Raw genomic sequence first — 6,651 nt, forward strand, 5'->3', positions numbered from 1 at the left:
AAGCGTTTTTAANAAGGTGCGACAATCGCAAGGGCGATATATAAGCGTTTTTAACAACTACGTGCTCGCAAGCACCGTAGAGCCATACAACAAAACGAACTAGGATGGCAGCGAAAACGCAAAAAATGTCACACAAGGACCAATAATAACTAATAATAATCGAAGCGTTTCTTATGTCGGCAGTACATATTCGCTGAGACATCGCAAGAGTAGCCGAGCGCAAGAGTGAACTATATGCGCTCTTATTGTCTTGTCTCGCCTCGCCTCGCATCGACGGTGCTCGGTCGAATGGCGGTTTTTGGTGCCTGAGTCAAAGGACACGAGGTCAGCCGAAACGCGAGCACGAGAGGACCTAGTACATTTGTACATTCTCAAATTTTCTTCGTGAGTAAGTTATGCCTTTTGAAATGTGTTTTAGGTCAAATGAATTAATTTGAAATTTTTGTGAATTATACCAAAATGAACCAGTTACCCAATGCATTCATACCACAAGGACAAAATAAAAAATCAACGATGTATGGGTTCGATTAAGTAGACAACTAAATAGTTCAGTAACAGAGTTAAAAGAAAAAAAGAGACTGTCTCAGCGAATGTGTACTGCCGGCATTATGATAGTGAGTTTAATCACTGTCACATATCATCTATACTTGCCCCAACTATTCCACGTCCATACTGTGCCGCGACCCCACTGTGCTACCGTTTTTTTTTTATTTATACGCCCCATTAAAAATACTTTTTGGTTTCGAGTATTCAAGTTAAACATTCAATAATTTCTTTCGTGCAATACATGAAATTTGTTTTCTGGATTATTTGATAATTTATATATTATTTCTTTGTAGTAAAGTTTAAAAAACAATCCATTTTTTAGCTTTATAAACAAAGCCAAAATAAATTACATTTTTAAATGATAAATCTGGAACAAAACCTCTCAAGAGGTTAAAAATTAACATACTTGATTAATTTTGAAATAATAATGAAATTATATCTGATGGAACTATTTAATTTATCAAGAATTTTTATTGTCAATTTTTAATTGAATAAAAAAAAAAGACAAAATAATATCAGAAGATTTATCAATTTTCAATTTCAAAAATACTTAAATTAAAGTACATATAAATCATGATATTCTATTATTTAGATACTCTACATTCAACAAGCAATTGACTCGACTAATTCTCATATTCTTCATCATCTTTTAAAGCCTATTGTTCTCAAAGCAAAATTGAATGAACCTAGACAAACATATCATCTAAAATGGATAAATGTATGTTACAACGTTTTACGCTTTAAATTTATTTGCACACTTTTGAAATAAATGAAATAATAAAAAAAATAACTCAAGAGTCATAATTCAGCTAAATGCTCGTAAATAGTTAATATCTCTTTTTATGTACATTAAAAGGAGCCTTGTTGTGTTTTTAAAATAATTGATTTATCATAACAGTTGCACAATTTTATGCATTAAGTTGAATTTTTAGAATACTAATAAATGTTATTTATACACCAACTACCTACTCAATTAAAAAAAAATACATTAATTTAAAAGTGTTTTACGTCAGATAGCATTTGTATTTCTGTAGTATGTAAATGGAAAACCAACGGAAGAAGTAATCAGTAAAGAAAATAGAGAATTGTATTTTGGTTGTGACTCAAGAGAAAAATATTCAACGTGTGGAACTCTTCTTTATGGTCTTAATGACCCAATACCATTCTCAGAGGTATTTATTTTAATTGTCAGATGTTTATTTCGTAATTTTTTTCTAAATTTATGATAAATCAAAGATTATTAATATAAATAAACAAAACTTTTTAAAATATTTTAAACCCGATTGTGTCATTGTAAATAATTAATTTGATATCTATAATTATTTCATTTGAGGAATTTATTTTCATTAAAGCCCTAAATCTACTTTCAAGGAATCAATGTTTTTCATACATTAAGTAATTTAAAATTTAATTTAATTTTTGAAAGTTTCTTGAAAAAAATAAATCATTATTAAAATTATCACAATTTTAAATAATATAGACTTCAAATTTATGGTTAGCACAAGCCATTTCACTGATACCCGGGATCTAATGTCATGAGCTGTATTAACTTTATCATGAAAAACTTATGAAAATAGTATCTTGCAACCTCTTCAAAATGTATTACTGTAAATGTATGTAAAACTATATTACTAATATGTGCGATAGGGATTCTGCTGTTCTTGTCTGGATACAATAAACATCATCAGACAACCAAACAAAGATATTCAAGTTGGTTTTAAAGAAACTCAACCAAGAGGAGGTCAGAACTGTAGGAACATAAGTGTAGGTCCTGGCTACGCCAATCCACAAACATATCACGAAAGTTCACATTGCTTTAGATACAGTGACTTATGGTAAGGAAACCATTGTATAGCTCAGATTCCTCCCAAGTCATAAATAACAAATCGTTATTATGAAAATCAAATTGTATAATTAATTTTTTTGATGGTTAAATTATAATTTTAAGGTTTAATGTCTACAAAATTGAAAAACCTCATGGAAACATTCCTATTGATTTTCAATTGTACAAGAAAAATAAGTTAGGCAAGTAAGTATTAAATAAATTCTATTATATTTATAAACAACTTGATTTATCATTTTTTTTCACCTAATAATTTTAGCTTCGATGCGAAGCGGAGAAGGTATTAATTTTACTATGATGTTTTTTTTTTTTTTTTTATGTCTGTTGCCACTTTTTCTCAGCTCTCACTGGACCGATTTCTTTCAAAAATACGTCAAAAGATCACAAATCGTATCTAGTTAAAGATATTACCTTTAAAAATTGAAAAAATTTCCCTCGTTCCCCGCAAATGGGGGAAATATCCAAAAAAACTTACAAATTTAAAAATCGCTAATTTTCGAAATTTTTTACTTTTTTTTCTTAAAACTTCCATAACTTTTTGAAAAATCAACAAATCAACATAATTTATTTTTATTCTAAAACCTTAGATATCTACCTTTCATGTGATATCATTTTTTTGAAAATCTATCACTTAACCTGCTCTTGGGGGGGATTTAAAATGGCAACTTTTTTACAAAAATTAACTTTTTCAACTTAATTTTTGAAAATGTTCCGGAAATACTGCGTTCTTCAAACATATATCAAATTAAAGCTTATTTTATGTACTATCAAATGAAAAAAAAAAATTTGTCCCGACATCTTATCTTCTATGTGCAAATGGCTGTCGAAAATTTTTAAAAAAATGTAATGTTTGCGATAAAAATTACCTTTTATCGGGATGTTTTTTGTACTTAAAACTGCCATAACTTTTTCAAAAATGAACAAATAAAAATAATATTTTTTTGTATTGAAACCTTAGATATTTCCCTTTCATTTGATATAATTTTTTTTGAAAATCTAACACTTATTCTGCTCACTGGGAGGATTTAAAATAGTAACTTTTTTACAAAAAATAACTTTTTCAACTTAATTTTTGAAAATGTTCCGGAAATACTGCGTCCTTTAAACATATATAAAATTAAAGCTTATTTTATGTACTACAAAATGAAAAAAAAAAATTTGTCCCGACGATCTATCTTCTATACGCAAATGGCTACCATATTGAAAAATATACTATTTTTGTATGATAATTATGGGTTTTGTATTTTATTTTAATAGAAGTTGATGTTGCTTTTGCAATTATCCATCAATTTTTTAAAATTAAACACTATCTACAGATTTGCATCGAAGCGTTTCTTATGATAGTGATTTTAATCACTGTCAGATTAAATCTATACTGAACCCAACTATGCAATGTCTCCACTATGCCGCGACCCCACTGTGCTACCGTTTATTTTTAAAATTATTTATACAAATTAAATTTTTTCATTTTTAAAAAACATTGTCATACTATAAATATCGTACTATTGATAATAATCCAATGTTCAAAAGGAAAATATACACCCATAGTAATAACATTCAAAATTGCGACTTAAATAGTATAAAATAAGGCATAAATAATTTTCACCTAATAATTTTTTGTCATTATGTTGTTTGTTCTAAATAATAATTTAGAATTATAATTCTAGATTCTTACCAACAAAAGAAAAAGAAACTCAAAATTCAATTAATTTTCTTTATGGGAAAACTAAAGGATTAAATAAACATGTTCCAGAAAACTTAAACGATATATTAGTTCTAATACCTCAAAATTTGCCCAAGGTGTTTCAAAATGATTTACCACGATTAGATCGTAAAATTAATATTTTCAATTTTAACTAACAGTTATTAACAAACAATATAAATATTTTAGCAAACAAATTACTAGCAATCGAATCAAACAAGATATCTATTGGGGGATTAGAATGTAACAAAATTGGGGTAGGTCAACAAGCATTTTTCCAGCAAGAATCTCGTTGTTACAAAAATCGAGGTAGCTGTTTATATCATCAGCCCATTGATTTATGGTTACAATCTGAATATGACCAAAAATATGGACGACTTGGACAAAATTTCATTGAAAGTTACTTAGGAAATGAAATTAAATTTGACATGAGTCGAATGACTATAGACCACTATGCATTTCAAGAGAAGCAAAACTTCTCCGTCCAGGGTATTGTAAAAGTTAAAATTAGAAAAGATAATTCAATAATAACGAACAAGTATACCTTAAATAAATTTCTAAAAATAATTGTTGCCTTTATTTGATTTTTATTATAACAGAATTCAGTTTCAAATAAACGAAGTAGCCGTGTCGACAGTTTCCGACTTGATGAAAATCAAATTATCTTTGACAAATCTAGGTCTGGTATCTAATAAAGTATTAATAAACTTAATATACTGGGATGAAAACGTTAGAAATTCTACTGTACTCGTACATTCGCAGCAAACTGCTGAATTCGTTTTTCAACCTAAAAGCTATCCAAATGAATATACAAGTGGATTTGGTAATACTATATTATTTTCAAATATTTTATATTTTATTAAAAATATTTATATTTATATCGTAAAGAATAAAAATACGATTCAGATTGTTAATACATTAATATTCTCTCCTTTCTATATATTAGTTGAATTGTTAGACGAAAATAAAAATAAAATAGCATCTAGAATGTTTATAGCCAGTCCAAATGGCCGCTGTTATTGTTTATGGCATTGGAAATGTGTCTGTTACAACGGTGATGAGGCTAATACTATATTTAAACCCAAGTCTAGCACTACACTAGATCAAAAGGAATACGCAGAAGCAGGATTTCAAGGAGACGTCCCAACAAATATAGTGTCTGAAATGGCTGATGAAAACTATCAAATTTTTATAAAAAGTGTTATATTGTTTTGTTCTTACTTAGCGTTTGCTATATACCTAGGTATATTAAAAGCAATTTCACCATTTAAGAGCTATTGGTTATGGATTATATTTAGCAATGGGATTGAGCCATTAGAATTATGTGATTACAGAGAAGAAATATTGGAATTTACGGAAGTTGTAAAAGACTATGATGGTTATTATATACATCCAGTGACTAAATCTCGAAATATTAGAGTTTATGACAAAAAAAATGAATTTTTTCAAAATATTGCACTAGTTTGTTTTTGGCCGATGTGGATATTTTTATATCAATTTAAAAAACCAAATAAAACACAAATTAGATTTAAATAATTAATGAAATCTATAAATTATGGTAACATCGATAATGTGACTAGTAAAATGATAAATACGTGAACTGAACAAAAAAGTTAAATGATAAAGCTAATTTTAGAAATGATAAATAGAAATGTATATTTTTTATTTTTTTATCATACAATATATACGAGTTATTATATATTTTAATAATGTTTAACTTGAAAATATAACTATTTTTCATATTACTTATAAGAGCGATGATACACAAAAAAATGGGCTTATACCTATTTTAATTATGAAAAAATTAACATTTGTTTGGAACCCACTTCAGTACTTCTAGCAAATGAATTAAGTTATTTCATTTGCTATTAAATATTAAAAATTAAATATTTAATTTGACTATCAAATAAAGTCAATTTATAATAATACTCAGATGCAAATGAAATTAAATAAAGCCTAGACAATTTAATATTATAACGATGGTAATTTCGAATGGTTTAATTGGTATTGTCAACATTTTTGTAAGGAGTGTCAAGTTTAGAAACACTAAAACGATGTTTTAAATAATAACACAGATTATCGTTTATATTTTAATATTAGCGTTTTAATTTTCAGCATATCAGGTTAGAAGAGTTGCGAGCGTCACGAGCTGGTGCACGATCTCCTCCGCCGATTGGCGGAGGCGCTCGACGTCCCGCTGGCTCACGCCCCGGCGATCCGTTCGTCAGTAGAGGCGGCCCGGGACGCTCCTCTACACCGGATAGCGAGCGTCTTTATAGTCGTGGGATGAGGGACGGACGGGCGGCTACACTCCGCGAGACAAGGAGATCCATCGCCATCGTGCCGGTGGTCCCGCGGCCTGTGCCGGGAGAGGGTGCTACTTCCTCACCACAGCGCCACGTTACCACTGCCGCGGTGGTGCAGCGATCAGCGGGCCTACGGATGACCGAACTGAATAGTTCATTCACTCTTGCCAACGAGACTGACTGTTTCAGTCTAACACGGTAAGTCTTAAAAGCAATAGCAATGACCATCCACACACACAAGGAACATGGCGTTA

The 6,651-nt window shown here is 29.5% G+C and overlaps 1 pseudogene; it reads left to right on the forward strand.

Moving 5' to 3' along the window:
- Positions 1 to 263: 263 nt before the first annotated feature.
- On the forward strand, positions 264 to 5,682 carry LOC126898187 (uncharacterized; annotated as a pseudogene).
- Positions 5,683 to 6,651: the final 969 nt, after the last annotated feature.

Source organism: Daktulosphaira vitifoliae, unplaced genomic scaffold (genome assembly GCF_025091365.1).
Source record: "Daktulosphaira vitifoliae isolate Bord-2020 unplaced genomic scaffold, ASM2509136v1 Scaffold_2, whole genome shotgun sequence".
Taxonomy (NCBI): Eukaryota; Metazoa; Arthropoda; class Insecta; order Hemiptera; family Phylloxeridae; genus Daktulosphaira; species Daktulosphaira vitifoliae.